We start from the raw sequence: 14,552 nt of genomic DNA on the forward strand, positions 1-14,552 counted from the left end.
ATTCTATTCTTTTCTTTTCTTTTCTTTTCTTTTCTTTTTTTTAAGAGAAAGTGAGAAAGTGGGGGTGGCAGAGGGAGAGAGAGAGAGAGAGAATCTTAAGCAGGTTCTATGGTCAGTGCCAAGGTTGAGCTTGATCTCACAGCCCTGAGATCATGACCTGAGCTGAAACCAAGAGTCAGACAATAACTGACTGAATCACCCAGGGGCCAATCTATTCTGTTCTATTGAACAATGTTTCTGTTTTACATTAATACATACTGTTTTGATAACTGTAACTGTAATATAGTTTGGAATGAGGGAGGATGATGTCTCCAGATTTACCTTCTTGCTCAAGATTACTTTGGCTATTCAGGGTATTTTGTGGTTCCATACAACATTTAGAATTCTTTGTTTATGTCACAAAATTTTGATAGGAATTGCATTTAATGCATAGATTGCTTTAGGTATTGTGGAGATTTTAACAATATTAAATCTTCCAATTCATGAGCATGGTATACCTTTCCATTTATTTGTGTCTTCTTTTATTTTTTCATCAGTCTCTTAGGGTTTTCAGGTCTTTCAGCTATTTGTTTAAATTTGTTCCATGGTATCTTATTCTTTTTGGTGTAATTATGAATGGTATTTAAAATTTTTTATTTTCTGGTGAAGTCCCACAACTTCATTTTTTCTTTTGTTTCTCTTGCCTTTGGAGATGTGTCATGAAAAAAAGTTGCTGTGGCCGATGTCAAAGAGGTTGCTGCCTATGCTCTCCTCTAGGATTTTGATGGATTCCTGTCTCACATCGAGGTCTTTCATCCATTTGGAGTTTATCTTTGTGTATGGTCTGAGAGAGTGGTCAAGTTTCATTCTTTTGCAAGCAGCTAACCAATTTTCACAGCACTATTTATTAAAGAGACTGTCTTTTTTCCACTGGATGTTTTTTCCTGCTTTGTCAAATATTAGTTGCCCAAAGAGCCGAGGGTCCATTTCTGGTTCTCTATTCTGTTCCATTGCTCTATGTGTATGTTTTTGTGCCAGTACCATGCTGTCTTTGTGATCACAGCTTTGTAGTACAGCTTGAAGTCTGGCAACATGATGCCCCCAGGTTTGTTTTTCCTTTTCAACAATTCCTTGGTGATTCAGGGCCTTTTCTTGTTCCACACACATTTAAGGGCTGTTTGTTCCAGTTCTTTGAAAAATGTCATTGGTATTTTAATTGGGATGGCATTGAAAGTGTAGATTGTTCTGGGTAGCCTAGACACTTTAACTATGTTAATTCTTCCTATCCATGAGCATGGAATATTTTTCCATCTTTTTGTGTCTTCTTCAATGTCCTTCAAGAGTGATTTGTAGTTTTTAGAATATAGATCCTTTATGTCTCTGGTTAAGTTAATTCGGAGATAACGTATGATTTTTGATGCTATTGTAAATGGAATGGATTTCCTAATTTCTCTTTCTTCAGTCTCCTTGTTCATGTATAGAAATTCTACTGATTTCTGAGCATTGATTTGGTATCCCGCCACATTACTGAATTGCTCTATAAGTTCTAGTAGTTTGGGGGTGGAGTCTTTTGGGTTTTCCATATAGACTATCATGTCATCTGCAAAGAGAAAGAGTTTGACTTCTTCTTTGCCTATTTGAATACCTTTTATCCCTTTTTGTTGTCTGATTGCTCTTGCAAGGACTTCTAGTACTTTCTTGAATAATAATGGTGAGAGTGGGCATCCTTGTCATGTTCCTGATCTTAAGGGAAAGGGTTCTATCTTTTCCCCATTGAGAATGATATTTGCTGTAGGCTTTTCGTAGATGGTTTTTATGAAATTGCAGAATGTACCCCCTATCCCTACGCTCTGAAGTGCTTTAATCAGGAAAGGATGCTGTATTTTGTCAAATGATTTTTCTGCATCAATTGAGAGGATCATATCATTCTTGACTCTTTTCTTGTTGATATGATCTATCATGCTGATCGATTTGTGAATGTGGCAATCCCAGGGATGAATCCTACTTGGCCATCATGTATAATCCTTTTAATGTGCTGTTGGATCCTATTAGCAAGGATCATGTTGAGAATTTTGGCATCCATATTCAACAGGGATATCTGTCTGTAATTCATCCCAGGGATGAATCCAACCTGGTCATGATGGATAATCCTTTTAATGTACTGTTGGATCCTATTAGCTAGGAACTTGTTGAGAATTTTGGCATTGATATTCATCAGGGATATCAGTCTATAATTCTCCTTTTTGATGGGATCTTTGCCTGATCTGGGGATCGAGGTAATACTGGTCTCATAGAATGAGTTTGGTAGTTGTCCTCCTGTTTCTATTTTTTGAAACAGCTTCAGTAGACTAGGTATTATTTCTTCCTTGAAAGTTTGGTAGAATTCCCCGGGGAATCCATCAGGTCCTGGAGTCTGTTTTTCGGGAGGTTTTTGATCACTGCTTCAATCTCTTCATAATTAATTGGTCTGTTTAAAAAATCAATTTCTTCCTGTTTCAGTCTTGGTAGTTGATAGGTTCCAGGAAGGCATCCATTTCTTCCAGGTTGTTTAATATATTGGCATAAAGCTATTGATAAAAGTTTCTAATGATCCTTCCAATTTCATTGGTGATGGTTGTGACCTCTCCCTTTCATTCATAATTTTATCAAATTGCATCCTTTCTCTATTCTTTTGAATAAATATGGTCAGTGGCTTATCGATCTTATTTATTCTTTCAAAGAACCAGCTTCTAGTTCTGTTGATCTGCTCTACTGTACTCCTGGTTTCTAATTCATTGATCTCTGCTCTAATCTTGATCAACTGCTTTCTCGTGCGAGGGTTAGGCCTGTTCTTCTGTTCCTGTTCCAGCTTCTCGAGGTGAGAATATAAAAACTGCATTTTTAATTTTTCTATTCTTTTGAGTGAGGCTTGGATAGCTATATATTTTCCCCTCCGGACTCCCTTTGCAGTGTCCCATAGGTTTTGGACCATTGTGTTTTCACTCTTGTTCATCTCCATAAATTGTTTATATTGATTTTTGATTTTCTGGTTTATCCAGTCATTCTTGAGCAGGATGGTTCTTAGTTTCCAAGTGTTTGAGTTTCTTCCAAATTTTTCCTTGTGATTGAGTTCCAATCATCAAGATAAAAAGCTTCTTCATGGCCAAAGATACAGTCAAAAAAACTAAGAGGCAGCCCACGGAATGGGAGAAGATATTTGCAAATGACACTACAGATAAAAGACTGGTATCCAGGGGTGCCTTGGTGGCTCAGTCATAAGCGTCTGCCTTTGACTCAGGGCGTGATCCCAGTGTTCTTGGATCGAGCCCCACATTGGGTTCCTCTGATGGGAGGCTGCTTCTTCCTCTCCCACTCCCCCTGCTTGTGTTCCCTCTCTCACTAGCTGTCTCTCTCTCTGTCAAATAAATAAATAAAATCTTAAAAAAAAAATACTGGTATCCAAGATCTACAAAGAACTTCTCAATCTCAATACACAAGAAAAAAATAAACAGATCAAAAAATGGGCAGAAGATATGAGCAAACACTTTTCCAATGAAGACATACAAATGGCTAACAGACACATGAAAAAATGTTCAACATCATTTGCTATCAGGGAAATTCAAATCAAAACCACACTGAGATAACACCTTACACCAGTTAGAATGGCAAAAATTGACAAGGCAGGAAACAACAAATGTTGGAGAGGATGTGGAGGAAGGGGATCCCTCTTACGCTGTTGGTGGGAATGCAAGTTGGTTCAGCCAGTCTGGAAAACAGTGTGGAGGTCCCTTAAAAAGTTAAAAATAGAGCTACGCTATGATCCAGCAATTGCGCTACTGGGTATTTACCCCAAGGATATAGATGTAGTGAAGAGAAGGGCCATATGCACCCCAATGTTCATAGAAGCATTGTCCACAATAGCTAAATCGTGGAAGGAGCTGTGATGCCCTTCAACAGATGACTGGATTAAGAATCTGTGGTCCATATATACAATGGAATATTAGTCAGCCATGAAAAAGAATGATTTCTCAACATTTGCTGCAACATGAGAGGGACTGGAGGAGATAATGCTAAGCGAAATAAGTCAAGCAGAGAAAGACAATTATCATATGGTTTCACTCATTTATGGAACATAAGATGTAGGAAGATCAGTAGGAGAAGAAGGGGAAGAAGAAAGGGGGGTAAATAGAAGGGGGAATGAACCATGAGAGTCTATGGACTCTGGGAAACAAACTGAGGGCTTCAGTGGGGAGGGGGGGAAATGGGATAGGCTGGCAATGGGTATTAAGGAGGGCACATATTGCATGGTGTCCTGGGTGTTATACGCAAGTAATGAATCATGGAAATTTACATCAGAAACTAGGGATGTACTGTATGGTGACTAACAATATAATAAAAATATTATTATTAAAATAAGTTTCCTTTCTGTTTTTTTTTTTTGTTGTTATAGGACTGAAACATATTTTTGTGTGTTAATTTTTGTATCCTGCTATTTTATGTGTTCATTAATTCTAACAGTTTTGTTTGTTGGTTGGTTCAATCTCTTAGGTTTTGTATGTATAAAATCATGCTGTCTGCAAATAGAGACAGTTTTACTTTTCCCTTGAGATTTAGAGTTTTATTTATTCTTCTTGCCTAATTATTCTGGCACATTCTTACAATATTATGTTTCATAAGCATAATTAGAGTGGGCATCCTTGTTTTGTTCCTGATCTTAGAGGAAAAATTTCAGGTTTCCACCTCTGAGTATGATGCTAACTATGGACTTGAAATATCTAGCCTTTACTATGTTGTGATAAATTTCACCTATACCCAGCTTGTTGAGAGTTTTTATCATAAAAGGATGTTGAATTTTATTACATGCTTCTCTACAACTATTGAAGTGATCATACGATTTTTATCCTTCATTTTGTAAATTCAATTTATCACATTGATTTGCAGAGGATTAACTATATTTTAATCTCTGGAATAAATCTCACTTGATCATGATATATCCCATATATCCTTGTATGTTGTATTTCCATTTCATTTATCTCCATAATTTTATTTTCTTTTTTCATTTTTCTTTGATCCATTGTTTTTTTTTTCAGTAAGATATTGTTTCATTTCCACATACTTGTGAATTTTCCAGTTTCTTTTTTAAAGATTTTATTTATTTATTTGAGAAAGAGAGAGAACATGAATGGGGGGGGAGGAGCGGAGGGAGAGGGAGAAGTAGACTTCCCACTGAGCAGGGAGCCTCACACAGGGCTTGATCCCAGGACCCTGAGATCATGACCTGAACAGAAGGTAGGCACTTAACTGACTAAGCCACCTAGGCACACTCCACTTTTCTTTTTGTAATTGATTTCATACCATATAGTCATAAAAGATGCTTGATATGATTTCCATCTTCTTAAATTTTGTAAAACTTGTTTTAGGTTCTAGTATATGATCTGTCCTGGAAAATACTCCATGTGCACTTGAGAAAAATGTGTATGGTGGTTTTGGATGAAATGTTCTGTATCTATCTGTTAACTTTATCAGATCTAATTTGTCATTTAAGGCTAATGTTTACTCATTGATATTTTTGTCTGGATGATCTAAACTCTAATGAAAGTGGGAGTATTAGAGTTCCTTGCTATTAATTATTGTTTGTTTCTCACTTTAGGTATGTTAATATTTGCTTTATATTCAAGTTGTCATGTGTTGGATGCAGAATTTTTATAATATTTTATTTTCCCTTGGATTAACTCCTTTATCATTTATAATGCCCTTCTTTGCCTTTTTCTACATTCTTTGTTTTAGTCTATTTTCTCTTATATAAATGTAGCTATCCTAGCTTTCTTTACTTTCCATTTGCATGAAATATTTTTTTTTCCTTTTGTTTTCAGTCAATATATTTGAAGTGAGTCTCTTCTAGGCAACATATAAATGAATTTTTTTCCTTATCCATTCATCACTCTATGCTTTTGATTGGAGAATTTAGTTCATTTACATCTAAACATATTTTGTTAATTGTTTTCACCCTGGTTTATAGTTATTCTGCTTTTTGTGTGTGATTTGATTATTTTTTGTAGTGGTATGCTTAGATTCCTTTCTCTCTCTTTTTTTCTTTTTTTTTTAATATGAATTATAACTTCTGCTTTGCAATTACTGTAAGGCTTTCAAGAGCAACTTTCTATTTTAGTTCATTAAAATTTAAGGTTTTTTTTCATAATAAAATTTTTATTATATTATGTTATTCATCATACAGTACATCCCTGGGTTTTGATGTAAAGTTCGATGATTCATTAGTTGGTGATGGGTAGTAAGGAGGGCATGTATTGCATGGTGCACTGGGTGTTATACACAACTAAAATTTAAGTTTTAACACATTCTAAAGCTGTACACTTTTATCCTTCTCTCAAACTTTTATGCTTTTGATGTCACAATATACATCTTTTTATCTTTGTATTCCTTAACAAATTCTTATTTTTTTACTAGTTTTGTCTTTTATCCTTCATACGAGCTTACAAATGATTAACTCACCATCTTTACATTAGATTATTCTGAACTTTTGTAAGTTTATTTTTACCTGATAAGTCATACTTCCAAATGTTTTACTGTTACTAATTAGTACCCTTTTATTTCATTTAAAGAACTCCCTTTAACATTTCTTATGTTTGAGGTAGTGAAGTAATGTAGCCTTTGCTTATCTTTTAAACTTGTCTTTTGTTCAAGTCTTTAATCCATTTTGAGATGTTTTTTGTATAAAGTGTGAAATTAGTGTCTCTTATCATCTTTTATTTGTATATCCAGTTTTTCTAACACATTTTGAGGAGAATATCCTTTCCTTGTGTGTTCTTGCCTTTGAAATAAAAGATGACTTATACACATGGGATTATATTCTTAGGATTACTTTTATTTTTCATTAATCAAAGTTTCTATTTTTTTAATTTAAATTCAATTTGGCAATGTATATTACATCATTAGTTTTTGATATAATGTTCAATAATTCATTAATTGTGAATAACATGCAGTGTTCATTACATCACATGCCCTCCTTAATATCCATCACCCACAAAAAAAAAAAAGAATGAAATCTTGTCATTTACAATGACAAGGGTGGAGCTAGAAAGTATTATGCTAAGCAAAATAAGTCAACCATAGAAAGACAAATACCACATAATTTCATTCATATGTGGAATTCAATAAACAAAACAATCATGGGGGGAAAGAGAGGGAATAAAAAACCAAAAAACTCTTAACCCTAGAAACTAATGATTACCAGAGGGAAGGTTGGGAGCATGGGTTAAAAAATGATGGTGATTAAGGACAGCACTTGTGATGAGCAGCAGGTGTTTTTATGTAAGTGTTAAATCAGTAAATTGTACACCTTAAGCTAATATTGCACTGTATAAGAACTAATGGGAGTTTAACTAAAACAAAAACAAAACCAATATAGTATTAGATTTAAAATAGACATTTTCTGATGGCTGAGTAATATTCCATGATAATATTCAAATAAAAACTTAAAAACCCCAATCAGATAGTAATTTAAACATGTCATTAGTAATTCCTCACATGACAAAACACTAATGTGAAGAGATTTGATTCACCACCAAAAGGCACTCAATGCCTGGTTGGATTTAAACAAACAAAAAAAAGACACAACTATAAGCTGCCTACAAGACTCACTTTACCTTTACAGGCACACATAAGCTGAATGTGAAGGGATGGAAAAAGTTATTCCATGCAACTGAGAACTAAAAGAAAGTAGGGATAGCAATAATTATATGAGGCAAAAGCGAGTTTAAGGCTAAAACAATAACAGGAGAAAAAGAAAGACATTATATAATGATAAAGAGGCCAATTCATCAAGAAGATATATAATTGTAAATATATACACAACCAGTATAAAGCATCTATATAATTTAAGCAAAAACTAAAAAAAAATCAGAAGAGAAAAATAAATAGCAACAGACCATTTTAGAAATGACCACATCCTCTAGACCAAAAAAAAAAAAAAAAAAAACAACAACAACAAAAAAAAAAAAACAAAAAAACCAGCAAGGAAATGACAGATGAAAACCAGGGAAATTCAAATCAACATTGAGATACCACCTTATACCAGTTAGAATGGCAAAAATGGACAAGGCAAGAAACAACAAGTGTTGGAGAGGATGTGGAGAAAGGGGATCCCTCCTACACTGTTGGTGGGAATGCAAGTTGGTACAGCCACTCTGGAAAACAATGTGGAGGTCCCTTAAAAAGTTAAAAATTGAGCTAACCTGTGATCCAGCAATTGCACCACTGGGTATTTACTCCAAAGATACAGATGTAGTGAAGAGAGGGGCCATATTCACCCCAATGTTCATAGCAGCATTGTCCATTATAGCTAAACTGTAGAAGGAGCCAAATGCCCTTCAACAGAGGAATGGATAAAGAAGATGCAATCCATATATACAATGAATATTACTAAGCCATCAGAAAGAATGATTATCCAAAATTTGCAGGAACATGGATGGGAATGGAGGAGATTATGTTAAGTGAAATAAGGCAAGCAGAGAAAGACAATTATCATCTGGTTTCAGTCATCTGTGGAAAATAAAAAATAGCAGGGAGATTGGTAGGAGAAGGAAAGGAATAATAAAGGAGGGGTAAACAGAAGGAGGAATGAACCACAAGAGACTATGGATGTTGGGAAAACAAATCAGTGCTTCAGAGGGGAGAAGGGTGGGGGAGATGGGCTACCCTGGTGATGGGTATTAAGGACAGCAAGTATTCCATGAACTACTGGGTGTTATCCACAAACAATGAATCATGGAACACTATATCAAAAAACTAATGATATACTGTATGGTGACTAACATATCATAATTTTAAAAAAAAAGGAAACAAAAGAAAACCATATATTAGGTCAAATGGACCTAACAGATATTACAGAACATTCCATTGAAAAGAAACAGAATGCACATTCTTCACAAGTGTACACATAACGTTATTCAGGATAGAACACATGATCGTACAGAAAACAAGTCTTATTAAATTTAAGTAATCAGAAGGGGGAATGAAACATGAGAGACTAGGGACTATGAGAAACAAACTGAGGGCTACAGAGGGGAGGGGGGTGGGGGAATGGGATAGGCCGGTGATGGGTAGTAAGGAGGGCACATATTGCATGGTGCACTGGGTGTTATACACAACTAATGAATCATCGAGCCGTACATCGAAAACCGGGGATGTACTGTATGGTGACTAACATAATATAATAAAAAATCATTATAAAAAAAAAGAAAACTGATTATATATATATATTTCCTAACCACAATGGTAGGAAGCAAAAATTAAAAAAAAAAAAAGCTGGAAAACCCACAAATATGTAAACATTAAACAAAACACTCCTGAACAAACAATGGGTTCAAGAAGAAATCAAATGCAAGAAAAAAAATCTCCTAGAACAGATGGACCTCATAGATATATAAAGAACACTACACCCCAGAACAACAGAATACTTGTTCTTTTTGAATGCACATGGAACTTCCTCCAGAATAGACCATATACTAGGTCACAAAACAGGTCTCAACCGAAATCAAAACACTGAGATTACTTCCTGCGTATTCTCAGGTCACAATGCTTTGAAACTGGAACTCAATCACAAGGAAAAATTTGGAAGAAACTCAAACACTTGGAAACTAAGAATCATCCTGCTCAAGAATGATTGGATAAACAGGGAAATTAAAAATCAGTTTAAACAATTTTTTGAGACCAATGAGAATGAAAACATATTGGTCCAAAACCCATGGGACACTGCAAAGGTGGTCCTAAGCGGAAAATACATAGCCATCCAAGCCTCACTCAAAAGAATAGAAAAATCTAAAATGCAGTTTTTATATTCTCACCTCAGGAAGCTGGAGCTGGAACAGAAGAACAGGCCTAACCCTCGCACGAGAAGGCAGGTGATCAAGATTAGAGCAGAGATCAATGAATTAGAAACCAGGAGTACAGTAGAGCAGATCAACAGAATTAGAAGCTGGTTCTTTGAAAGAATAAATAAGATCGATAAGCCACTAGCCAGAGTTACTCAAAAGAAGAGAGAAAGGACTCAGTTAATAAAATTATGGTTGAAAGCAGAGATATCACAACAAACACCGATGAAATAGGAAGGATCATTAGAAACTTTTATCAACAGCTTTATGCCAATAAATTAAACAACATGGAAGAAATGGATGCCTTCCTGGAAACCTATAAACTACCAAGACTGAAACAGGAAGAAATGGATTTTTTAAACAGACCAATTAATTATGAAGAGATTGAAGCAGTGGTCAAAAACCTCCCTAAAAATAGGAGTCTAGGGCCTGACGGATTCCCTGGGCAATTCTACCAAACATTCAAAGAAGAAATAATACCTATTCTCCTAAAGCTGTTTCAAAAAATAGAAACAGGAGGACAACTACCAAACTCATTCTATGAGACCAGTATTACCTTGATCCCCAGACCAGACAAAGACCCCATCAAAAAGGAGAATTATAGACCGATATCCCTGATGAATATCGACGCCAAAATTCTCAACAAGATCCTAGCTAAGAGGATCGAACAGTACATTAAAAGGATTATCCATCATGACCAAGTGGGATTCATCCCTGGGATGCAAGGGTGATTCAACATTCACAAATCGATCAATGTGATAGATCATATCAACAAGAAAAGAGTCAAGAACCATATGATGCTCTCAATACATGCAGAAAAAGCATTTGAAAAAATAGATCATCCTTTCCTGATTAAAGCACTTCAGAGTGTAGGGATAGAAGGTACATTCCTCAATTTCATCAAAACCATCTATGAAAAGCCTACAGCAAATATCATTCTCAATGGAGAAAAGCTAGAATCCTTTCCCTTAAGATCAGGAACACGACAAGGATGGCCACTCTTGCCATTAGTATTCAACAAAGTACTGGAAGTCCTTGCAAGAGCAATCAGACAACAAAAAGGTATAAAATGTATTCAAATAGGCAAAGAGGAAGTCAAACTCTTTCTCTTCACAGATGACATGATACTCTATATAGAAAACCCAAAAGACTCCACCCCCAACTACTAGAACTTATAGAGCAATTCAGTAATGTGGCGGGATACAAAATCAATCCTCAGAAATAAGTTGCATTTCTATACACTAAAAAGGAGGCTGAAGAAAGAGAAATTAGGGAATCCATTCCATTTCCAATAGCATCAAAAATCATACGTTATCTCCAAATTAACATAACCAGAGATGTAAAGTATCTATATCTAGAAACTACAAATGACTCTTGAAAGGCATTGAAGAAGACACAAAAAGATGGAAAAATATTCCATGCTCATGGATCGGAAGAATAAACATAGTTAAAATATCTCTGCAACCCAGAACAATCTACACTTTCAATGCCAACCCGAACAAAATACTGATGACATTTTTCAAAGAGCTGGAAGAAACAGCCTTAAATTTGGGTGGAACCAGAAAAGGGCCCGAATAGCCAAGTAATTGTTGAAAAGGAAAAACAAACCTGGGGGCATTACGTTTCCAGACTTCAAGCTGTACTACAAAGGTGTGATCACAAAGACAGCATGGTACTGGCACAAAAACAGACACATAGACAAATGGAACAGAATAGAGAACCCAGAAATGGACCCTCGGCTCTTTGGGCAACTAATCTTTGACAAAGCAGGAAAAAATATCCAGTGGAAAGAAGACAGTCTCTTCAATAAATGGTGCTGGGAAAATTGAACATCTACATGCAAAAGAATGAAACTTGACAACTCTCTCACACCACACACAAAGACAAACTCCAAATGGATGAAAGACCTCGACATGAGACAGGAATCCATCAAAATCCTACAGGAGAACATAGGCTGCAACCTCTTTGACATTGGCCACAGCAACTTTTTTCTTGACATTTTTCCAAAGGCAAGAGAAACCAAAGAAAAAATGAACTTGTGGGACTTCATCAAGATAAAAAGCTTCTGCACAGGCAAGGAAACAGTCAAAAAAACTAACAGGCAGCCCACGGAATGGGAGAAGATATTTGCAAATGGCACTACAGATAAAAGACTGGTATCCAAGATCTACAAAGAACTTCTCAACTCAATACATGTAAAGAAATAATCAAATAAAAAAATGAGCAGAAGATATGAACAGACACTTTTCCGATGAAGACATACAAATGGCTAACAGACACATGAAAAAGTGTTCAAAATCATTAGCCATCAGGGAAATTGAAATCAAAACCACACTGAGATACCACCTTAAGCCAGTTAGAATGGCAAAAATTGACAAGGCAGGAAACAACAAATGTTGGAGAGGATGTGGAGAAAGGGGATCCCTCTTACATTGTTAGTAGGAATGCAAGTTGGTGCAGCCACTTTCGAAAACCGTGTGGAGGTCCTTTAAAAAGTTAAAAATTGAGCTACCCTATGATCCAGCAATTGCTCTACTGGGTATTTACCCCAAGGACATAGACGTAGTGAAGAGAAGGGCCATATGCACCCCTATGTTCATAGCAGCATTGTCCACAATAGCCAAATTGTGGAAGGAGCCGAGATGCCCTTCAACAGATGACTGGATTAAGAAGATGTGGTCCATAAATACAATGTAATATTATTCAGCCATCAAAAAGAATGCTTTCACAACATTTGCACCAACATGGACAGGGCTGGAGGAGATAATGGTATGCGAAATAAGTCAAGCAGAGAAAGACAATTATCATATGGTTTCACTCATTTATGGAACATAAGAAGTAGGAAGCTTGGTAGGAGAAGGAAGGGAGGAAGGAAGGGTGGGGTAAAAGAAGGGGGAATTAACCATGAGAGACTATGGAGTCTGGGAACCAAACTGAGGCCTTTAGATGGGAGGGAGTGGAGGATTGGTATAGGCCAGTGATGGCTATTAAGGAGGGCATGTATTGCACGTTGCACTGGGTGTTATGTGCAAGCAATGAATTATGGAACTTTACATCAAAAACTTGGGATATACTGTATGGTGACTAACATAACATAATAAAAAAATTTATTAGAAAAAAAAAGAAAGTGATGTTTCTCACTGGAGCAGATTTCTAAGGGTTCCAAATACGGGCTCAGATGTCATATCTCTTTCAGATAGCCACCTATGGAGGCTCCCTCCCTGGTCTGTTTATCTTTTGATATCTCCGGACAGCTTCATGACTCCACACCTCCTACCTTGCAAAAAACATTTGTTACTCTGCTCATAGAGTTGCAGATACATTTTCCTACATCTCAGGCTGTTTCCATGAGTGTTCAGAATGGTTTGATAGATATTCAGCTAAATTCAAGGGACCAGATTCAACACAGTCCCTACTCTAATGCCATCTTGTCTATAGCTGGCTAATTGAGTTTAAATAAAAACTACCCTTAATATAAATTTTGATGTTCCTTTTTTATTTTTATTTTTTTTTTGTTTTATTTCCCTAACCTCCATATTTTAAGTAGCACACCAACGAAATACATTGTAGTTTTAGAATAATGTTATGTGTAATTATCCACAAGGTGGCAGATGGATGATGCCAATTTGGTCCACTAGTAATACCTACTGGAGGGCTAGACAGATCTAAAAAAAAAAAATCCCCTGCGGATTTTATCAAATTTGTGGATTTCTTCTCCCTGTAAAGACATATCATCAAGCCAAGGGGTAAAAGGGAGAAGTATAAATATCCCAGATACAATTGCAACTGATTGTATTTGGTACTTATAGTTTAAGTTATTTAATGAATAAAGAGGGACTGCTGATAAGAACTGTGCCTGGGAACACACAGAAAAATGCTAAGTGAAAATATGATAAAAGCAGAACTGCCATTGTCTCAAGAAGCAACAGTCACAGACTCAGAAAGTCTCTGTTGCAAGAACCCTTTCCCCTTTCTTGATTTTTAATAGGAAATCCTTCCTTAAGAAAGGAAAATTTAGTACAGAGAGTTTAGGTACCATGTTCAAGTATACACAACACAGAAATTAAAAAGACAAGATTCAAACACCCTGTGATCTTAACATCACTCATTTGCACCTGAAACTGGCATATGGGTTGGAAGTTATTTAAAATATTTTAACTTGAATAGAAAAAAAGAAAAAAGAAAATCAGTTCAAAGCTGAGCAATCAGTTATTAGGCATATTGCAATGGTAGAAGTCTGAACATTTTAATAAAATATATTGGAACAGAAAAATTGTTCACTGAGGATATTAGATAATCCAACTTGTCACCAAAGAAGGCATCACAAAGACCAGTTTAAACACTAGACGTACTGGGGGGGGGGTGTCTTTAACTCATAAACCGAATAATTAGTATGTTGAGGAGACAGTATGTTACCTTATGATTCCAAATTGTATCATATTATAGAATAAGCTCCACATGGGCAAGAATGTTGGTTCAAAACCTTTAATTCTACCATGAGATCAATCCATTGAAATTAAAAAAAAACCCTATAAACATATATGCTGCAAGTTCTAGGCTTTGGAAAAACAAATGTTTACAACATATTTTATTCATATAAGAATATATGCTGCAAGTTCTAGGCTTTGGAAAAACAAATGTTTACAACATATTTTATTCATATAAGAAATGCTAAGTTTGTAAAAGTAGTGATAAAAGTTGTTT

The sequence above is a fragment of the Ursus maritimus genome, unplaced genomic scaffold, assembly GCF_017311325.1.
Source record: "Ursus maritimus isolate PB19 unplaced genomic scaffold, ASM1731132v1 scaffold_5, whole genome shotgun sequence".
NCBI lineage: Eukaryota > Metazoa > Chordata > Mammalia > Carnivora > Ursidae > Ursus > Ursus maritimus.